This window comes from Falco peregrinus, chromosome 6 (genome assembly GCF_023634155.1).
Source record: "Falco peregrinus isolate bFalPer1 chromosome 6, bFalPer1.pri, whole genome shotgun sequence".
Lineage (NCBI taxonomy): Eukaryota > Metazoa > Chordata > Aves > Falconiformes > Falconidae > Falco > Falco peregrinus.
This window is the reverse complement of record NC_073726.1, coordinates 44,316,753-44,339,817: the sequence shown is the minus strand read 5'-3', so window position 1 is coordinate 44,339,817 and position 23,065 is coordinate 44,316,753. Positions and strand designations below refer to the sequence as shown.

Here is a 23,065-nt window from a genome sequence, read left to right as displayed (position 1 = left end):
ACAGAATCAACTTCTACCATCCTTAATCACTAGTTATCAAAAGGGAGCAACAACACGCTCCTTGAGCATGTGAAATATTTTCACATCTTTCAAGCACAGACAGATCTACTGGAAGTCCCCAGTAAGTTTACAACACCCCATTCATATGTGAAAACTATGAAGAGAAAGACATTGTTTTAGGTATGAATACAGCAAATTAATTCTTTGATTTTAAAACCTATGTTTTTAACTGAAACTTTTGAGTAGAAATTGACATTTTTCATGTTTGCATGAAAAAGGAATGACATCTAGTGGCAGATTAAATTAGTTACTACTCTGTAGCAGGGGTGAAGGACACTGTAAGGAAATTCATCATCTGATTGCAGTGTTATGGAATTAAATCTAATAGATCCTGGTAACATTTATCAGTATGATTCACTTCACACCTATCAGAGCAATTACTGACCAAATCTCTTTAATAAGTTAAAGGTATACATGCAGGACTGGACCTGAGGGAAAATAAAATACACAAGGGGTGCATTATCAAAACAAGATACTAAAACCAAACTAGCAAATATGACTGCAAGCAAAAAAACACCTTTGCACGTGCAAGAAAAACCTACAACAGTCCAAGCATCTATCTCTTTTCAATTTTTGCTCATTTGTGTTGATTTTAGGTTAGCCCAGGTAGCCTTTTCTACAAAAGGGTAGCTAGGAATGCTTTGTGATCATGTAATTTTTACAAAATAAGGTAATTCTTTCCCAGCCCCATCGTGCAATCTAAGTAGATCACTTGAGGAAACCGCTACTTTTATACTATCATGCTTTTTTTTTTTTATTTATTTATTCTTTAAATGATGCAATAAAAAAGAATGACCAGGGCAAAGAATAACATCATCCAAAGATAATGGCCACTTTGAAAATTTAGATCAGAATATTGAAGACATCAGGTTTTCTTCGAACTCAGTGTTTTGAAAGCATATGCATTGTTTTAATGAAGGAGTATTTGTGGTCTGTTCTCAAATATGCAGTGATTCACTGGGTAAGGTCTTGTGTTATGATAGGAAATACAGGCTAATGGGTGACTGCCATTTCAGTAAGTAGAAAGAAAGGCAAAAGAAAATTTGATGTAGTACCAAACCACAGGTAAATTTATGAATTTATATTCTGTTAATTTCTTCTTTGCCTTCTGAAAGCTGCAGTATTAATAGGCAAAAGTCACAGTCTTCTATTGCTGCTGAATGAAACATGCTGTGAATAGAGATTAGATCCCCTCAAACCTCATTTATTGCCAAAACTTGACTTGTGTTGGAGCTTTGATAAATTACAGCAATTTCCAAATGTGCGATTGGGATTCAGGGAGATATGGCATGTGTTATCATGACTGATAAACAGCTGAAGACTGTCAGGAAGATGCAAATTTATAAACGCATTACTTTTTGTTCTTGAGTTGATTCCTATGTAGAATATTGGCAGGTATATTTTGCTTGTTATTTTAATCTCTACTTTTAGAAATATGAGGGTTTATGGATGGTTCCTCTGTTTGGAGAAAAAACACTAATCAAGGCACAATGACAAGCATTCCAATAAGACTAGCTGACAAGCATTCTGTTTGCATCGCACTTTACCTAAACATTATTAAACTTTTACATTGAAATTATGTCAATGTAATTTCATCTGCAAGGGTCCAGCTTCTTAAAACAAATTAGATGAAAACTAACTATTGATCGGTCAAAAACTGAGCCAGTCCTAATTAATGAGCAACCTGTAGACTAGGACAATACATTCCCTGTGTCCCCCATACAAGTGTCCCACTCAGTAAGTTTATCAGTTCAAGATTTCCAGGTCACGGGCCCACAAAAGCTCAGGGTTTTTTTGCAAAAGCCTTGTAACTTCCTTTAAAACTGGCCACTGGCTGCACATGTAAATTCCTACTTCTGCACTTGGCCACAGTATGAATGCCAAAACAAGGAGAACTGTTAATATCAAGCAAACATAAATTATATATACACAGCAATATCCTTCCAAGAGAAGTGTCCCATAATAAGCTTGGAATTATTATTTTTAAGTACTATTTAATAAACAATTGAAAAAAATTGTCTTAAAAGTTAATCCATAGTTTTTCCTCAGGTGTAAGAGTTCTTGATTTCCCCCTTACATTGGGCAAAGAGGACTTCAAGACCTCTCTATGGAAGCAGTTATAACTTCATCTTCAGCCACTGCCTCAGTTGCTGTTATAAATCAAGTAGCATAAATGTAAGGTTTTTTAAACAGTAGAACCACAAAATGGAATTAAATTCTGAAAGCCTTTATACACTGATATGTTATTTTCATTCTAAGCCTCTTTCCTGTCAAGCTTCATTAATTCTTTCATGTCCTTGGTTATCTACTTTTGTCTCTTTATCGCCTTTCTCCTATCCTTCCTTCCTTACTCCCTGCTGATAGAGTTCTAGTCTCTTTGCCTGCCCTCCATTTCTCCTCTCATCATGTCCATTTGAATCTGAAAATTTTTCTGAGATACTACATCACATTTCTAAGTGCTTCTGAAGTCACTTTTTTATAGAAGACCTATTAACCCAAAATGATAAGGGAGTAACATGTATTTAGGCGAGTTTTTACCAAGCTTCCATGTGTTCCATTATTGATCTGATGAGCTTCATACAACAAAACTGCCTAATTCTCATTTGAAATGATATAAAGAAATGCAGATTTCAGAAGTCTGTTATACTAACAGAATAGTATGTTCCCAGTCTCTAATCAGAAATACACTATCTAAAGGTTTGATCCTCTCTGACTGTAGTGCCAAATCTGCTCCAAAATTTAATGAGACAAGAATAGGTTTCAAATTTCAAATGCTGAAGAACATAGATGACAGAATTAATCAGCATCTTTTCTAATTTACTGCAGCAGTTAGCTATTTTGCCAGAGCAGATGAATCCAAGCAAGATATTTGGCTGCAAACCTTTGGTTTCACTTAGTACTGATAAAGCTTTCACTGCACAGCAGTGCTAGATCACCATTTAATATACTGGCACACATTTTTTGATGAAAGTTAATTCTACACTTTTATCAATAATTTCTCACAATAGAATTAGACGTTACACAAACTACATCAGAAATGTGCACGTGGTTCACACCCCAACTTTGTAAAAGTAACTGCCTCTGCATTTTCTCCCAATTTCCAAATAAGCAAACAGTAACACTTAATTTCAGCCAGCTGACAGAAGCAAACCGGCAGGCAGACATGATAGAAACAAAAGTACTTATATAATTAATAGGATGGACTTCCAGATGCTGGAAAGAGTGCACTTCAACAGCAGTCACTAGCATGGATTTTCAACTGACTTCAAACAATGACTTCCATGCCAAATAAGCAGGGAGCTGCTAAACAGCTCTTTCCCTTCCCTCCTTCCCCTCCTCTGCTTTTTTGTCGTTTGGGTTTTTTTCCTTTTTCATTTTTTTTTTTTTTCTTTCAGCTGGAGACATAGACAATACCTGGAAAACAGCTTTTCTGTTGTTATTCACAACTATTGTGTCAATTGGTGAGAAACAATCTATTTCCGCTATCACATTTTGTCATGTTGCAAAGACACTAGCTTTTGAAGTTCTAAATACATACCCTTTCCCCCAGAGTTAAGACTTGTCCAGGATATGATTATGCTGAATCTCAATGATGTATCTAAAAGAAGATGTAAGCATCTCATTTTTGCAATAGTTAGCATATTAAAAAGGCACAGATAAAGTTCTTCTCTCTAATATTTCTTGGGTTACCGCACAATTTCACACTCAGAATAGATGAGGCACAGTAAAAAAAGAATAGTTTTCATTTGGAGGTAATGTGACATAGGAACAATCTTCAGGAACTAAAAAAGGACTGTGGTCTGTGGGATGGAGCAGCGGACCAGATGCTGAAAGACCTGGATTTTATTCTTGGCTCTGCTGCTCTACTCAGCTGCTTAACTTCAGCCAAGTTACTTCACAACTTGTGACACATCCCATCTGCCTCAGACGTTTTGCAGATATTCTCAAGGACTGAGATTCTGGTTTGCTGGAAAGTAAAATCACCTTTGCCACATATGCACCCAGAAGACTGCTGTAACTCTTGGAGAAGGGAAGTTTAGTCACACTTCTAGACACCCTGTTTCTTCTTTGCTAGCTATAAAGCACCTCACCACTCCACGCAATGGCTTCAGAGACAGGGCTTCAAAGACATTTAGCTTTCTCCATTAAGGACCCTGCACACCATAACCTCTGTGCTTTATATCAACTTGAGACCAGGTGTCTCACCGCTAAGTGTTGCAAAAGATAAGCTGCAGGCTTCTTAAAGAAGTGCCCAAAATCTCTCCTTTAGTTACATCATAAGTAGCATATTCCCAGTGCCTCTCCATAGGGACAACTGAGTGCGCCTTACAGTCTTGACACTGTATTGGTTCAACAAAATATTTATCCTTTTTTTAAACTTAATTGCATTCTTGGATGTGAATTTTTGTATCAAGTCACTTCCTGGGCCTGTCAAAACACACCCAGTTGTTGTATGGCTGCTGTCACCTGCCATTGCAGGTTGCTACAGGCATGCTCCAACATGTATGTCTGTTGCACAGCCATCAGAAAACTGCAGTAAACTGTTTGTCCTTCTGAAAACACCGCCTGGACATTCAGCTGGAGATCGCTATCTTAAAGCACAGTAATTCTATAATAATACTGTGGCTCCATCTGAGCTTTGTATTTTATTAGCTACATGCATATTCTATGTAGAGACTTTTAAAAAACACATTATTTACCTAATAGGCTATAATGACTCCTTCAGCGCCTTTATAGTAGACTATATAATCTCTTCTGACTTCATGGATCATTGACATGATAGATGTATTCTTCTTTCATTCTCCTGCAGGCACATAACTTCCATTATCATTAATGAGACTTACAAACACATACTGAGAAAAGAATATATCCCTTATTGGTATTTGTTACCCAAAGCACCACATTTGAATTAACCTCTCTGCTACAAAGCAGCCAAGGACAGATACTAACAATCGGGATTGTTCTGTGATATCCACTATCCATTGTGTATTTAGTTTGTTATTTATTATCACCATCATACTTGAAAAAATGAATAGCAAAAGAATGATTAGGACACAGGGCAATTAATTTCTAATTCCATGTCTAGAACTAAATAGCTGTGTGACTTTTAACAAGTTGAAACCTCTTTATTATTTGTATAATGAGGATAATGCTACTTACCATATCTCCCTCAAAGGGGCCTTCTGAAGCTTAATTAATATATGTTTGCAAACCTCTGTTAGATCGTTAAGCAGAAGGCAATATCTGTGTGGTAAAAAAGCTCTGACTATGCCTCATAGGCATTTTCATAATATAAATACCAAAAAAAATATGATTACATAAAACATTGTTGCCTGCATTAACACTTCTAATAACATAAACAGAAAGTGAGATGTTGAAGAGGTTTGCCATTTATATGACAGAAATAAATGTAGGATAGTATGCAATGGTTTAGCTTTCACATAGAAGGGGTCAAATGGTTTTGTTAATGAAGTACTAAATCTTTCAATGAATTAATTTATGAGATTAAAATGAGTATCAGATACTGCAGCTCTTTTAGCACTTCAAGTCCCCAAAACATAAATTTGAAACTTGGCTTTGCTGGAAAAAGAAAAAAAATAAAGAAAAGTTCTTGTGTTAAACACTCATAAAGCTCCTGTTAAAATGATGTAAACATGATATTAACAAACATAATTAAGGATCCTAAATAGACTATAGGTCACATAACTGCACATAGCTCACAAGCAATTGTGAGCTTGTGATGAAAGAACTTGGATGAACTAGGAAGGTAAATGGAGTCTTTGTCTTGGAGCAGTTTTCTCAAATCCATAACTATTATTATTTACTTTGTTTCTACAAGACCAGAGAGTCTGCTAGTACTGTAATAACCTGTTAGAGATGTTACTTTATTAGAATGATTATTTGGGTCAATAAAACATATTAATCTTATTTATTGCTTATTTCTGATGAGCAAATTTACCTTCAAAAAGTAAAAGAGAGGTTGATTTTCTTATGGAATTTTCATATTGCTATTTTGTCAGATCTGGAAGAAATAATGGCCCTTCTCAATTGAGGTGTAAATAAATCACATAAATTCTGTCTTGTTACATTCCAAAGTAGAAAGTGTCTTTGATATTATTTTTTTTTCAGTAAGGTATTGGAGCAGAACATTTAATGAGTCAAAAATAATACGTAATGCTTCTAATATTGCCTCATTTCTCTTTGATGTATGTTAAAGCTCAAATACAGTATGTCCTCACTTTTATAAGCAATATACGTCATGAATTGGACTAATAATAGTTAGTTGTACTAAACAGATTATCCAGGTATAGTAGTGCTCTAGAACCACAGCTGTGTATCAATATTCCCCACAAGACATCAATGACAAGAAGAGTTGAAAATTAAAACATAGGATGTTTTTTCTAATCATATCAGGAAAATGATGTAATAATGACTTACTGCATAAGAAAAATCAGATCAGGTTGCTTTTGCTGACTAGTAAGTATGCATGGTCAGCCTGGGAAGTCAGGCAACTGGAAGACATACAGAATGATAACACCCACTTGACCTCATGCTAACCTCAGTTTTGAATATACCCTCTGAAATACTTTCCAAAATTACCATGTGAATCCAGCAGGTGCAAATATATTTGCAACCAAGTTTTAAAATAAACAAATTAATCAAAATAATTAGATTTACAGACAATTGTTTAGGACCAAATATATCATTAATATAATAACATGACAATGTACACCAGGGTTGTTGATTGACAAAGAATACATGTAAGTCAATGAGAAGAGCGGCACTTTAACCTTAATAAAAACTTTGGAAAGAAAAGAAAAAGGAAGCCAGGGAAAAGCACATTAAATTACCTTCAGAGAACTGGGTGCTGAAAAGCAGGAGTGCATTCTTGGGCAGAATTCTTCAGGGGACCTGCAAACCAGTTATGCACCCTCACCAAAAGTTTTCCAGAGGGTGGCTGCAAAGGAAAAACATTATTGACTAGGATGAATAACTGAGAAACTAGATGCCATCTCTTGAGTGGCAAAATATGGTTTGCACATGCTTCAGTTAACTAGTAATCTGAAGATAATTTAGCGGATGGAAATTTTTTTTATGTGTGGCAGAGTGACTTTTGCCGCCCTATCAAACTTCTGGTAGGGAAAGTACAGATAATGTAAATTCTTGTCCCTCCTCAAACAGCAATCCTAACCAGCTTCTGGGACAGAGCATGTATATGATACTCTTCCTCTCCCCCTCTACCTCCAGTTCATGTACAGATGGGGAATGTCCACAGTCTTATCTGAATTTAAAAGAGAAAAACTGTATTTTGTAAGATCTGACATTTATTTAAGACCCAAGAAGTTAAAATGCCAGCTTCTCCATCAGAGAAACAGCACAATCGATTTCAAAACATTCAGTATAAATTCCTGTTTCTGCTGAGTATTTGCTAGGATACCTATTAAAATTGCATTGGTCTAAAAGTGATATTGCTAGACATGTGTAAGATTCAAATGAATTGATATTTAATTGGTTGAGACAGCCTCACGCCCATGCTATTTTACTGAAAGAAAGAAAGATAAAATATCATTACCACTGCAGATCCATCTCCCAAGAAAGGAACATGACTAATATAAAAGCTTTTCAGCCCTGCATTAAAGTGTCAGTGACACAGAGAATAATCCAGAAGCATTGCGTCTATGTCCAGGCTGAAAAGATTGCTCATTTATAATGAAATACTCATCAAATGAGCATCTATCTGATACCCACGCTCAGAATAAAAGAAAAACCAGTGGCTGATACTGTGGGAATGAGTAGGAACATAGATGGCTTTCCTTGATTAATGGGAGTAGCTGCATTGCCTCACTTGTCCTCAAGCACAGCTGCTCCACATAATGCCTAGTTTTCCATGACAGAATGTTTGTGGCAATTATGATCTTAGCTTTGTATAGGCATGTACCAAACATGGATTAAACATCATTTAAATATTACTTTTTTTCTCTAATTACACTTAAGAATACAGATGAAGTCTTGCATTTTCACTCTCCAGCAGTTTTCAAGCTTTTTTTCCCCTTAATAATAAGCAAGATTAGTTCTAGATGGCTCTGACATTTTATGTAGGCAGAAAATGGAACAGCTTTATTACCTCCTCAGGGATGTTGCCTTCTTCACATATGCTCTTCTACCTCCCATTAGCTTTAATGGGATTTTCTCGCACCAATCCACATGAGAACAAATATATATCCAATATACGTAATCCTTTGTTCAAGGGCCACAAGCTTGAAGAAGAATTATTTTGAAGGGCTTTCAGTAGATAAGGATACACAGTAGCATATCCTTCAGATCTAAGCATATGTTTTTGACACCTTCTTTTTATGTGTTGCAAAAATCCTGAGGAGATACAAGATCAAACTGAAAGTGAAAAAAAAAACACCTTATATGAACAAAGACTAGTTCACAAAAAATGCCAGAAATGAAAGGGCGATAAAGATGTGAATCTACCATTCTTCAGCACTACAGAATTACTCACTACACCCCTTTCTACATAAGGAGTTACAACAAAATCTATGAAATACATCAAAATGCTAACATGGAAACTGGTAGAAATTGGCTATAGATCCTCATAATTAGTTTTAATACTGATGCTGGCAATGATTCATTCTTATCCAGACTCTAATATCCAGGACTCTAAGCATTAATAAATTAATTCTCACAGTCCACCACTGAAGCTGGTATTAGCACCCTCATTTTACAGAGGAAAGAAGGGTATGCTGGTCTCCCCTTGAGCTACCTAAAAAGGGCACCTGCGTATTGAAAAGCTCTCACAGGGATTCACTCATATGCTTTTCCACTGATTAATCTACTTGAGGCAGGATGGCATCTACAGAATTGCTTCTACTTCAGCAAAACGGTAAGACTTGTAGAGATTCACCTGAAAGAATAAAATTTTCTTTATGTGGGATAATGTGCTTACAAAGGGCACTACCCCACTGCATAAGAGAGCTTTTGTAGCATTGATTAGGCACAAGACAACAAAGCAAGTTCTCACCTCAAACTGTAGGGATTTCTTCTTTATAATACATGATTGCAGACTACTAAAGGAATGACCACTTTTTTTCATTTTATGTTAATTGGTTAAATACCATGATATTTTGGTAATAGGATTATTACAGAAAAAAGGAACACTAATACATTACATGTAGTCTTACCAGATTTGCCTAAAAGGAATAGCTAATGGCTATCTAATTTACAATTGGATGACAGGAAGGAGAACTCTATTATAGCCAAAACAAAGCCTCATAAAATATATAACTTTTCTTTTTTGACCAAAATAATTTATAGACACTTTCTTTTCTTCTTTCTGTCAAGAAACAGAAATTTCACAACTGCAGAACCCTGTAGCAAGCTAAACAAGATAGCTCTCTAAATGAAATTTGATTTTAGCTATTGACAAAAATCCAGATTTAAATATATTTTTATTTTTAAAGAAGGTAGAGCTTCTTAGAGATTTTGTCACCTCTGAGCAAATATTAATGATATTTCCCAATTTGTTTGTATAACTTATACCCACATCTTATGGATATGCTTTTATATCTATTCCTAGTTTCTATAAAGACCAACATAGACTTGAGAACGTATCATATATGCACACACTAGCTCAGAAAATATTTTTAGTCCTTGTACTTTACCACAAAGCACTTCTAAGTATTCCAGTAGTCAAAAAACTCCTAAGCTTCTGAAGTTCTTGAAGCAAAAAAAAGTACATTACTATAACTGCTACCTCAACAGTGCATTGATATTCACGAAAATACTTCTGACACGTTTAATGTTAGGTTTGCTCTTAAAGCCAGATTATGCTAGTAGTATTGTAGCATTTTTATTACATCTAAGAATTTTTTCTTAATGGTTTTCTAAACTGAGGTCACAATCCTGAAATGCTACTAATAACTGAAATTTTTGAACGTACCTTCCATTGCTATTCTGCAATAGTGACTTGCAATCAATTGTTACCATGAATGTACCTGCTTCTAAACTTAAATTGAAGCATTATTTAGAATGCACATAAAGGATTTTGAATACAATCACTGTAAATGTCTGGTTTGAAGACTAGAATTGCATTCATGCAGAAACAAAATAAAAACTATAGTCACAAACTAAACTGATTTCTATGAATGTAAAAGTATCAAGGACCAAAGAAAGAACATCATCATGGCTTGATGAGCCCAAACAGCAGGTGTTTTGAAACTCCATGATTTTCAACTCTACACCTGTGCAATGATAAGAATTCAACAGTGTAATGTTAATGAGGCAAATCATATTGGCATGGAAAGAGAACTTCTAGATCCGTTAAAGCAATTTTGCACGTTAATAAGTGTTTGGTCCTCTAAATTCAGACTATAGCTCCACTGCTGGAAACTTCAGCATTTAGATAAACACTAAAATTATGACATTTCTAAAGTAGCATGCCTCACTATTACTGTTTGGGGAGAGTTTTAGGAATGATTTTTTTACATGCAAATGCATACATGCAAATTTAGAGGTAATAATTATAAACATTTGTAGCAGTGGCAATTCAGTTACCTAAAGCTAGTTCTGATGGAAATTTTCCACCCAAATTACTCTTTGACTTAAAGTGCATTTTCCACTGAATTCAAATGTTGTCATTGTTTCCTATTCCTGCCTGAATCCAACATTCGGTGTGAGAAACCCTGATGACATAATTTGATTTGCATCAACTTAGTATTCTCACATTGCACTAAAATGTTGCATTTTAAGTTTCCTTTGTCTTAATCACCTCTTCTCCGATCTGCTATAGTGCTTCAGGAAATTGCATTTTGATTTTGCAGTTATTCCATTCTTCCATAAAAGTAAAGAACTCCATCTAGATTTACACACATAACAGTGTACTGGCATTTTCCTCAACCTGCAGTGAAATTGCCAATTTAAAAAAAAAACAACTCAGAGTAGTACAATGTGTCCACATGATTTCTCTCAGAAATATGCGTACTGGACAAGCACTCATGACGTGCTAAGTGCTCAAGTGTCTGTGCCATCACGTATTAGGGTTCCTCTAAAGCCTGGTCTGGTGTCCTCCAGGGAAAACTGGCTTTCCATCTTTCACTGTCCTAACTAACCATGCAAGTGGGGTGTCAATATTCAAGCAATGACCTGCATCACCTGGTGTCTATCCAGACAAGAAGGAAACAGTGCTCTCTGAGCTATATCTCACCAAACCGAGCAGAGTGTTTCTGGGAAATTATGCTGGGCAGAAAACTCATGCTAAAAGTACAGTACCTATCAACTACTAGAATGTAAATGATAATTAATTTAATTTTAAAAAAATATTTTAAATTATATTTTATTTATTGATGCTCTCCTCCTTTATAGATTACCCAGAAATCTATTAACTGAAACCTCTAAAATATTAATAATGTTAATTTTTACTATCCTATACAATCCCAAGGAATTTTAAAATGTGAGACAGAGAAACACAACTAAATTAAGACAGTAATACTGTGATTTTTAGCCACAACATTAATGTTTTGATTACAAGTTTTAATCTAATAAAACAATAGAGTCACAGAGGTTATGTCCATTTGGCTTGTTCATTGAATCTGAATGGATACTCAGTTTGTTCATTCTGAAACAAAGGAGCTACAGAGCAGGAGAGGAAAAAGCACGACTAGAACAGCCAGCTAGACCCCTGGTACATAAGTCAGACAAAGTCCACACCTTGAGATGAGGCAACTGAAACTTATTCTTGTAGCCCAAACCCATTATCACATTTTAATTGGCAAGGACAGAGCAGAGATTTTTTTTTCCCATAATAACACATGGTTACAGGTCTCCTTCATTTTCATGTACAAACCCATATGGCTAAAGAAAATGTCAAACATAGTTGTTTAAAATCAAAACAAGATGCCAAGCAGGGCTGCTATACCTGCAAGATTCTACGAACACTTCATACCCATGAATATAGCAGAAATTCTTCTTTCTTATCCACTGCCAGGATAGTCACAGAACCGAGAGCCAAGGGACCCAGAGCAGATCGGGCTGCCTCCTTCCCAGATCGTACTGGGATGAAAAAAGAGAGGGGGCTTTGGTTTCCAGAATGACTCAAGAAATATTTCAAAAAAAATCCTCAGATGAGGTGATACCAGATATAGCACATTCTTTGCATCCTACCCAACTGCATAACCAAGACAAAGCTAGGTAACCACTGAAGCATTCTGTATACAAATTTATACCTTAAATATCTTATAATGCCTTATAGTATACCTTTTTATAAAATCCTGTAATGTGTAACTGGTGAATTATGATTAAGGAAGACAACTACTTAATATGAAAACTTAAATTAAAATAATGTCATTAATAGTGTACTTTATTGCTTCTAGTTCTCAAAGATGGAATTCTTAGAAATGCATTACTTGCCTCCTCTACTTAAATGGCAATAATATATCCTGATTCAACAAAGCATTAAAAGTGCACCCTGTTATGAAAAATGGATTACTTCAGTTATGCTTAAAAGATCTCGTGGTAATCATTAACAGAAAGAGCTATTATTCTCCCCTATTGCCTTTTCAAAAGAAGTTTATTCCATACAAATGTGGATTTGGAAGTATTGGTAGGCTAGGAATACAAATGATCCTTAGGTCTGGTTTAGGCAGATTTCAACTCAGAAAGGGATTATGTCCAAAAAAATTTAAAACCAAAAAAGTTTTCCCAATACTTAACACTTGTTAAAGTATGAAGAAAGGATGGTTTATAGAAGCAACAAGTTTTCCTTTAAAGAAATTTTGCAGTGGGTTTGAAATTAATAAATGTTTGTCTGCATTTTGTTTGTACAGCCAGGTACATTTAACCTCTTCTTCCTCCTTCAATTGCTCTAATATTTCCCCATAGCTCATTGTTTTCTTTAGGTAGATGCCTATAATGAGTCACTACCTTTCCAGACTTTCATGTCTCTTCATTAATTGTTCCAAAACAGTGAACAAAACACAGGACAGCTGCAAGTTCAGATGGAATTCACTTCAATAAATTTGGCTTTGTTTACAATCAAGTTCCAGTCTGAAATAAACCTGGAATTCTACTCTGGAAAATAAGGACCCTACACTTTTATATTTAACCTTATTTAAACTAAAATAATAAGCAAATAATTTAAATAATCTATTAAAATAATTTAAAAATAAACATTATGTAGATTCAGTGCTCTGTACAAATGGCATCATCTGAATGTAGCAAGAAAAGGACAAATTATTTAATAGGTATTGCATTTAAAGAAGCAGAATGATATATTTCCTTGCAGCCTTAAAATAATGAAGTATCTTCATCTCATTAGGTATAGTTATTGAATGAATAAATCCTAATTTGCTATCATTAACAAAAAAAAACCCAAAACCAAACTACTAAAAAGTAGTTAATCTGAAGGATCCACTAAACTAAGAATCAAGGATATTAAAAAAGGTCAAAAAGCTGTCTGAATCTCTACTGATATTTTTAAACCACGTTGAATGCCGAGAATGTTCTTATAAGCATAAAAATGGCACTTTTGTAGTGACACTTCAGAAAAGTAAACAGAGCAGATAAAAAATTAACCCCAAATTTGCCCACCTCATGGCCAATCATGAGTGCTAACAAAGGATGCTAGCAGTACATTCAGGGAAGACAATGCAATTGATGTCTGTGTGTACATGGTCCTGTGGAAAAAAGAGCTTCTCAAACTTGCTTTTGTACAAAAATATCTCAGATTTTATAGAAGAAAGTATCTGTAACACAATTTATATCTGTAAATTTCAGAACCAACAAAGGAGGATTTCTTTAGAAAGTACTAGAATTGCATACAGCTCACCATGATTCAAGTATAACCACCAGGTTCAGCTCTCTTTGCCACCTTCTTCTTCATAAAACAACAGCCAGGATATCTTCCAGGTTCAGTGTTACTGACTCCTTTCTCAACCTGCCCTTCTTCAACTCTATGGTTTCACCATCACCTGTTGTCATGTGAGAAAATGAGACAGAAGGGATCTTCCCTGTATTCCACCACCCTGAGCCTTCTAGACAAATTCTTCCAATGAGGGAGGACTGAGGAAGCTTCAAGAGATGTGGGACAGATAATCTCCAAAGCCATTTGGAGACAAGAACCACTTGGCACTACTTGTCAGAGATAGCTGTGGTTTGCTCCCTGCAGGGTATGCATTGCACAGCATTAAAAAGCCAATTATCTCTCTGTCAGCTGGTGTAGAGGAATGAGGGCAGTGGGTTGATCAGCATTGGTAACATGCAGCTGTGGCCTTGCCTCAGAGGCAGTGGGTTGATTGACGTGGATGATGTGCAAGTGTAGCTCCTTCCTGCTAAGTGGTTAAATAGCCCTGAGGAGGAGCGGTGTGGTCTGACCTCTAGAGGAAGGGGATACAGCTCAGACAGTAGAATCTGACCAATGGTAAAGCCTTGTTACAGCCTACTGGTTTGTTTGTGCTGCAACAAGGTGGTTTACACAGCATTTGGATAACAACAAGGCACTGAGGTCAGGAGGGTGCTGTGCTTTGAGTAAGGTCTTTGGTTTGCCAAAATTGCTTGCCCAAATTGTTTGCCAAATTTGCTCTGCAAATGAGAAAAGCAAAGACAATTGGTTTGTAAAGGTAAAACAAATTGAATGACAGCTGTTCTCTTGCTTGCTGACTGAGTGTCCTAGCAAACAGCCTTACCTAAATCTATTTGTCTTCAACTCAGGAAGGGTCTTCTTGTCCTTTTCCAGATATGTTGACCTGTACTAGACAGCTGGCCAGGTATATGGGGTTCTTCCAGGGAGAGAGCGGGTCAGACTGCCCTCATCGCCCACCAAGAGCATGGTGGAGGGATGCTTCTGGGTCTGACCTAACCACGTAGCTATGACAGAAAGGGGCTGGTTGTTTCTGTAGACATTTACATATGTCAAGCCTGGTTAAAGTGAGGTGCCATACAGCCCTGCAGGGTCAGTGGGGAATACCAAAAGCCACACAGTCAGTATCTGGCCGCTGAGCTCCTTGAGTAGATACTTGCCTAGGATGAGAGAAGGCAGGTGAATTCAGGGATATGGTGAGTGTTGGAAGAGTCTGGTAAGGTGTTTGGGTCCTGAGGACACCCTCTGGCTCAGCAACCACTTCTCCCTCCCAAGAGACTCAGCTCTCGGTGCTTGTGCTCAGCTCTGACCACTGATCTGGCTTTTCCTCAACGATTCTGGTGAAACAGAGGTAGCAGTGTGAGCAGCTTAACAGTTCAGAAAATATTTTAAGGGATGCAAACTAATTTCTGTGTTTTACAAATCTAATACAACTATATGCACTGTGTCACAGAAACATCTCATGCCATCAGTTTTTCCTACTGAAATTAGTAATTGGCACTTGAGTAGATTAATAAGGACATTTTCTCTTTTTATTTTCATTTTTATTAAGAAAAATGCTACACTAGATAATAGGCAAAATGAAGTTTATAAAGACATTTCTTGTTATCTTTTTAATTATATGGCTTATGATTGGCTGCATATTCCCACAGTTAAATTTAGTACTATACATCAAGAAACAGAAAAAAAGTTGATTACAGTAAGAAATATAAAAAGAAAATTCCTAAAGCCATTACTACTTCACATCAATAAAGTCCAACTTAAAATGTTCTTGAAAACTGATCTTGATTATTTTTTATTTATTTAATGCAATAAGAAAATTGCACTGTACTTAATATTTTTTCATTTATTTTATTCCAAGAAGTATCCAAAAAGGCAGTGTTCCCATGATACAGGGAAAAGAAACTGGTAAAGATGACCATCACACAAGGGCTAGTTAGAAAAGCTGGTGGCAGCTGGGTAGCTGAACTCTTTTCTCTGGGCAACTGAATACCAATCAAAACACATATGTGAAACATATAGGCACTCCTTAAAGCCAAAGTTAAAACTTTTTTAAGATTAAAAAAAAAGTGTCAGGAGTGGCATCCACTATCTACTTGAAAATTCAAATTTTCTAAAGGAAAAATGTTGAAGTTGTGTAAGATTATTGATTAAAATAGCAAAAGACAACTCCTACTGTCTCAGTGTCTCGGTGTTACAGTATGTTGAACTTCTTTTGCCCACTATATAAATCAGGAGTCAACACTCTAGGTAATTAAATGACTGTGCCCGCTGCTTCTCTTCCCAAAATGTCCTACATTTTAAATAAAACATACTCTTCCAGTGAGAATACACTGGGGGTAAGAGGAAATAACTCCTTTCATATTTGAGCATTTCAGAGTCTAGCAGGTAAAAACTGAAGTCTATTAGTATTGCAAGGCAAAAAAAGTCTCTTAACAGGCAAGGCTTGTAAGGAGAAGGTATCTTTTATTAGACCGACCAATATAAAGAGGAACATATCAGTAAAAGATATAGTCTTTCATCTCAGACCTTGACTTGTTTATATTCTTTGACAGCCACAGCTACCATAAGAATATTTTGACTTTAGAAAAGCACTTAGCAGGCATGTCTGTGGCTGAATCCTGCAAGCAATAAAAGGATACTGCCACACATGGTAGGGCTCGTGCCCACCTAGTACATTCAGATCCACAGCACAGTAGCAAGGGCTACCATATAGGAGGGTATTAAAAAAAAAATTCTCAAAATGTGCAGGGTTAGTACTAATTTCTTGCTAAGAAAGAAAGTATTTTTCCTCTCCAAAAACTTGATCAAATTGTGTGGTTTGCCCAGTTAACCAATCAGAAATAAATACTGGAGGGTCTTTAAGGAGGAATTCCTTATTTAATCTATAGTGGTAAACAAGGAGAGGGTTGCAATTTTTCATATTTATCTAGTAATCTTAAGATAGCCTCAGCAAAGGGATTTCTTGGTGTGAATTTATCTCTTTTTCAGAAGCTATTTGAAAAATTAATTTCCTCACACTATTTTTTCCTCGTTTTAATCCACAGCTCTGAATAAGCTTTCACACTGTTTCGTAACATCCCTCACTCGCACTGCATGATAATACTCTGCTGCGTTGCAAGTCACAAGACCACCTGTCTTGGAAAGCCTATTAAATACTGGTATGCATAACCTTCTACTCTGTTTTCAAAGGAGCACTGTGCTGAGTCTTTGTAGTGTTGTCTGTGATAAAAATGCATGTGAACATGGAGATAAAAAATTAAATTTGGGGAGTGTATGCATTTTAATAGTAGCCTTTCTACCCACTTGAAAGTCTCCATACTGCCTACTTTAAGATCTTTTGGTTTTTTACACTAGTCTAATATATAATTTGCTTCAAAATACATAATATACTGTGGGATTAATATCCTTTTATTATTTATATCACTTTTAATGCATTTAAACTAATAGACCAACTGGACTTTTTCAGAAAGTATGACTCCCAACAACTGAGATTTAGCTATTTATTTCCCAGGGTAGTACAAAGTCCACATGCTTGGAACAGTGCTATTTTTCAGAGGGAAGGTGTACAAAAATCAGCTCATAAGAGAGTTGTTCAATGTTCTGTGCCTACTCTGACCTTTATTCCTCTGATCTGAGGGCTTCTGGGTGGCCAGGGATGCCCTGGCTGCAGCCAGCAGTGGCAGCAACATGGAACATCCCTCCCTGGATCCCTTCCCTAACCTATAGAAACATCATGAAGCACCTTCCATTTTGCCAAAAGCACCTTTTAAATAGGAATGCAACAGCTCAGCTTCTACCAGAGGTTTCCGATTAATCCTTACTCTCATTTAGACAGTGTCTACATCAAAAGGTTGTTAGACCATGCATGCTTAGGAGTGTCACAGATCTTAGGATCTTCTTTGTTAGCCCAGAATAAATATTGATTCAGATGTTCTCATCTAAACAGACTCCCTAGTCCACTAGCACTTTGGTAGGGACCTCTGCATCAATCCTTACCACTGTAACGGGTCCCTATAATCAGCAGTTCATTCAGTCTCTTCAGGTGCAATAGCCTTTGTTTCCTTCCAAGAAAAGGAACTTTCTCCTTCTCACATGATCTTGTTGAATAAGCATATTATGTGTAGTATGTAACACTCTATAAAATTGTCTGAAACTCTTGTATTTCTTCTGAATTAGCTATCTATTGTCATTTTTCTATCCTGACTAGTGAGGTTGCTAAAATACCTATTTTCTCTAGAGCTTTTCAGCTAGAGGCATATATGAAGTACTTTGTTATATTTAAGAGTTTGTTCTGCTTTACTGGATTGTAATACATCCGGTTAACCTCAAATCTTCTAAGCTGTTGTGTAACTTTTTTTTTTTTTTTTTTAACCTATCAGCTTATGTTTGAATTCCAGGACTGAAAATGTAGTCAGATACTGTTCATCTATGGATTCTAGGTTGTTTTCCTTTTTGGTTTTTTTTTTGTTTGTTTTTGTTTTGTTGTTTTTTGGGTTTTTTTGGTTTTTTTTTTTTTACAGCCAGGGAACTTTTCTAAAATTGTACTCTTTATCACTGCTTTGCCTGAAGACCATTTCTCCTTTCAATACTCTATATTTTCTTTAAGTATTTTTGAAAATTCACACAATTCTTTTATGCATTAAGGGAACAAACAGACCACCTCTCCAGTATGTCTCTGCAAGGTCTCCATGTTTTGATTCCCAGTGCTTTAACACTAAATATGCTACCAAGTATTTAGACTGACTACTGCTATGGACAGAGGTAACTATTTTCCTGAATATTGGATTTATAGGTGCCCTGATTTCAATGGGGATAGAGTTAATTTTCTTCTTGGTGGTTAGTGCAATGCCGTGCTTTGGCTTTTGTATGGGAATGGTGTTGATAAACTGAGTACTGCGTCAGGGACATTTTTGGTTTCTCAGGCCCTGCCAGCAAAAGGGCTGGAGGGGCATGGGAAACTGGGAGGGGACACAGCCAGGGCAGCTGACCTGAACTCAAAGGGATATTCCATACCATGGGGTGTCATGCTGTGTATATAAACTGGGGGACTGGCTGGACATCGGTCACAGTTGTGTCACATGTCACTTGTTTTCTTTTCTGCCTTCCCTTTGGATTTCATTCCTCTCCCCTCCTTTTCATTATAACTTGTTATTATTATTGTTTTGGTTTTATTTTCTTTCAATTATTAAATTGTTCTTATCTCAACCCTCAAGTTTTACATTCCAATTCTCCTCCTCCCTCCTGCTGGGTGAGGAGGGAGTGAGTGAGCAGCTGTGTGGTGCTCAATTGCCAGCTGGGGTTAAACCATGGCAATAGGATAAATCAGTCCTAGAACAAGTCATGATAAATAATTCACAATTAATCAGTCTTTGAAGTTGAATCATATGATACAAATTACTCCATATATTCCATAACCTTTAAATATAATTTGCATATTCCCCTACACTTGAACCAAGAGTAATTTCTTATCTCAAATTTTCCTGAGAATCCTGAAAAACTACAGAACAATGAATGGAGGAAAAACAGTGAATGTACAAGATCAGGGTTAGAGTAGCTAGCTATTGTTAATTTTCACTGTGAATGATTCTGGATTAGAATACAGTCGCTTTCTTCATCTGTCTTTTAAAATAAAGTATGTTCAACTAATAAAGCTGCCATTTGACTAGCTTGGAGAACATTATAGTGCCCAACTCTTATGTTCAGGCATTTTTCTTCACCATTCCACAAACAGGTTTTTGCAACAGTTCAGTGCAACATTTATCTTTCTTTACTGCCTGTAAAAAACTTTATTTTGACAAAGACAGTCAAGCCTTTTAATAGTTATAGAATATTTTTCAGTTCACTGATTCCAATCTAGTTTACCAGCTCACGTTCTCTCATTCTTTTTATTTTGTGAATATAAATCTATTTTGTCACATAGGCCTTGCCAATATTTTCATAGACTGCTAAGTACTTATCAGTTGTAATAACGTGTATTTATTAAGGCTTTCTTCACCTCTTTCTGACTACACCTCTGCTTCACTGAGAATTGGTTTTTAAATGTGTAATTCATGAGCCTTCACATGCACATTTGACTCTGCCTCTATCTTGTCAATGTAATACACTGTAATACCACAGAACTAAGGTCTAGCCATACCCAGAAGAGAAAGATTTCTCTAAATAAGGAGCTTTTTTCCCCAGAGAGATATCAAGCAAAATATTTGGAAATATTTCTAATGTTCAAAAAATAAGAATTTCCAGCTTCACTGACATTAGATATTAGAAAATCCAAAATCCACTACCAGTGGAGATCAGAAACAGTTTATATTACTTTAAATTTGTTTAATAGATTTATAAGTATTGACTTTGTAAATGTAGAAGATTTCTTATGTTTTTCAGATAGAGCATGAAGTAGTGTCACTGTTTTCTACTAAGAGGATTTGTCATTTTACCTTTTACATTGCAACAATTTACTACATATTATGCTGTGTAAAACATAACATCAAATCCTGGACAATGCTTGAATATGTCTTAAATAGCTGGAAAGGTGTTTTGTTGCTTTGTAAAATCATAATTTCTCACCAGATTATATTTTTATTTTAGCTACCATGTTTGGGATCTGAACAGATGGTACTCTATTATAAAGATTTTTGATTTTTCAAGTTTCTGGGGCGAGTAAAATGTTGGACATATGACTTTGTAAGAGAAAATGCCAATGTTATATCTAGGGATTTCAGTTTCTGTATACTTCTAAAACTGCTGTTTTAGGGAGGCAAATGGACTGTTTCATTTAGCATTTTCCGATTTGTAAATAAGATCATTTTATTAACGAACTGTAGTGGTATTCCCATCTTGTCCCAGTCTTCAAAGGCATAATACTTCTTTTAACTCCCAAGCCACATAAATGAGCCAAAGAGTACATCTGTCTTGATTTCTATTTTAACTTAGAGTTTAACTTTTAGAAATCACCCTGCCGATGTACTTGACATGATTTTGTGCATTTGACAGTCAAACAGCTGGAAATTGTGTTAAGTCAGAAATTAGAAACATTTTGTTGTTGCCAGTCATAGTCTTGTCTACCTTATTGGTAGATTTGTCAAAGATGATCCCCATCAGACATAGCAGTTTCTTTGCGCTACCCCATAGCTATTAGAACTGGACTATCCTAAACAGGGAAAATAGCGGCATAACTGGAGATATTTTAAATCCAACAATAAAAAAAAACTTGCTCAGAATTATTTATCCCCTATGAAAAGAAAACAAGTAAAACGAAGTAACAGCATAAAGAATTTCCTCACTTTCAGGATTAGGGAAATGAAATGTTATGATTTATTTTGGAGTAAAGTGTGTTATTCCTCTAGCTCTTTTCACAATGAGCACCTGTATCACCTCAATTTTCAATACTTTTTCAAAAGCCTTTATTTTTACATATATTCTGCTTATTGAAAATCATGCCATACAACCTATTGACATTTTGTTAATTCAGAAATAGTGTCTGGCATTAAGGGCAATATTTTCATCTATCAAAGTGCACAAGTCATACTAAGCATAATGAAAAGTAGCGTTAAACTTTAAATGTTTAGGATTTCAAGACTTTAAGTAGGCAATTTCTATTCTTCCAATAAAGATGACTCATATCTATAACAGCTTCATTTTGTAGTACCATTGTTCAGTCATCTCCTACCTTTGATAAAGTCATCACAAGAATATGGATTTCTCTAAGATAATACAAAATGAGTCTTGATGTCAGCTAAATAAATCCAGCTTTATTTTATTGTTGTGCTGTCAAAGTGGTGGATAGAAAGACATGGATCAAAATTCATGTTTGGTGGATAAAGTAAAAAAAAAGTGCCTATGATTGTTTCCCACTATCAGCTCAAAGTATACTTGGTTTTGATTGATATAAAGGGCATGAGAGAGGTTCATTAGCTAAAAATCTTGCTACAGTCAACTCCAAAATGTAACCTGAACAGTGTGTTTGGCAGATTATTAAGAATATGCATTATCCTTCCAAAATACTAGCAGCCCTTAGAAGTGTTAGTCTGATTTTTGAGAAGGCTTTCCATGGTTTTTTTTTTTTTCCTCCTGTAAGCAAGACATTCACCAGTGTACTTGAGCAGATTAAATTCTGAACAGCTTCGCTACACAAAACCCTCCCTTTAAACATTACTATTGCTCTGTGGTGAAATGCACATACCAGATTCTTCCAAATTAGTTTAGTACTACTGGTAAGGAGTAAAGCACAAATTTACGAATTCTGACATAAATGCAGAAGTTTTCCACCTGACAGAGTCCTTAATGAGCAATTATTAGTTTTAAAATGCTTCCATTCAGGCTTCTTTACTGCTTTCCTTTACTAAGGATGCCACTTAACATTAATTTTTGAAAGCCATCTTTACAACTTTACAATGAAAGTGGCTAGTTTACTATCAAAGTGGAAGCGTTTGCCAAGAATGCAACAGTCAGAACAACCAAGCAAACACAAACTATTAAATACAAGAATTACCAGTTCAGAGAAAATAGATTTTATATTGTCACAATTTATATAATGTTTGAAAGGAAACCACATTGTGCAATTCAGAACAGTTGTAAGCTCCCAGCCAAGTGTTCTCACAAAGCAATCCTAAATCTCTACCCAAAGTTCAGACTGTAAATGTATGTCCTCACATCTGTTTGCTTCTGTTCCATCCTACTTATCTTCAAAGTACAGCCAGCCCTGGACCCTAAAGGCAGACAGATCTCCACTATGAACAAGAAACGTCCCTGCTTCCTCCTGTGTTTACATGGAGACTTCAGCTTTATAAACCCTGAGTTTCTGGATGATTAGTCACAACATATCTTGAGCACTATCTTCCCCATAAACAATTACTATTTTCTGGTCTGTGTATCAAGACAAAAAATTCAAAGACTGCAAAACTTATCCCAAAGCTGTCTTTTGAGCTTCAAGTTTATAAATATGACCTAGATAATCTACTGCAACAGGACAAACAGTTGAGTATAGGCCATCACCTCGTCCTTTCCACAGAATGCTCATGTCTATCCAAAACAGTCTCTCTCCCACCAGCTCTCCTCCTTTCTCCTGATATCTTTTTTTTTTTTTAAACAAACCCACTTGCTTGAGTGGCTGAGATAGGTGATAGTATTAAGGTGACTTTGGCAGATATC

General features: G+C 35.9%; 1 long non-coding RNA gene across 2 annotated transcripts in view; it reads right to left on the bottom strand.

The window, feature by feature from the left end:
* LOC114013476 (uncharacterized) overlaps window positions 1–23,065 on the bottom strand; it is a 46,399-nt gene that overhangs the window by 8,086 nt on the left and 15,248 nt on the right. Inside the window, exons 1-4 of one of the 2 annotated variants that reach the window (XR_003556478.2) lie at window positions 8,186–10,940; window positions 6,912–7,018; window positions 4,761–4,864; window positions 3,599–3,658 (exon numbers count right to left, since the gene is read on the bottom strand). This is a non-coding gene — a long non-coding RNA (uncharacterized LOC114013476). Of the gene's footprint in view, window positions 1–3,598; window positions 3,659–4,760; window positions 4,865–6,911; window positions 7,019–8,185; window positions 10,941–23,065 lie in introns of those variants that run through there. The other variant, XR_008747900.1, reaches the window with a different exon arrangement.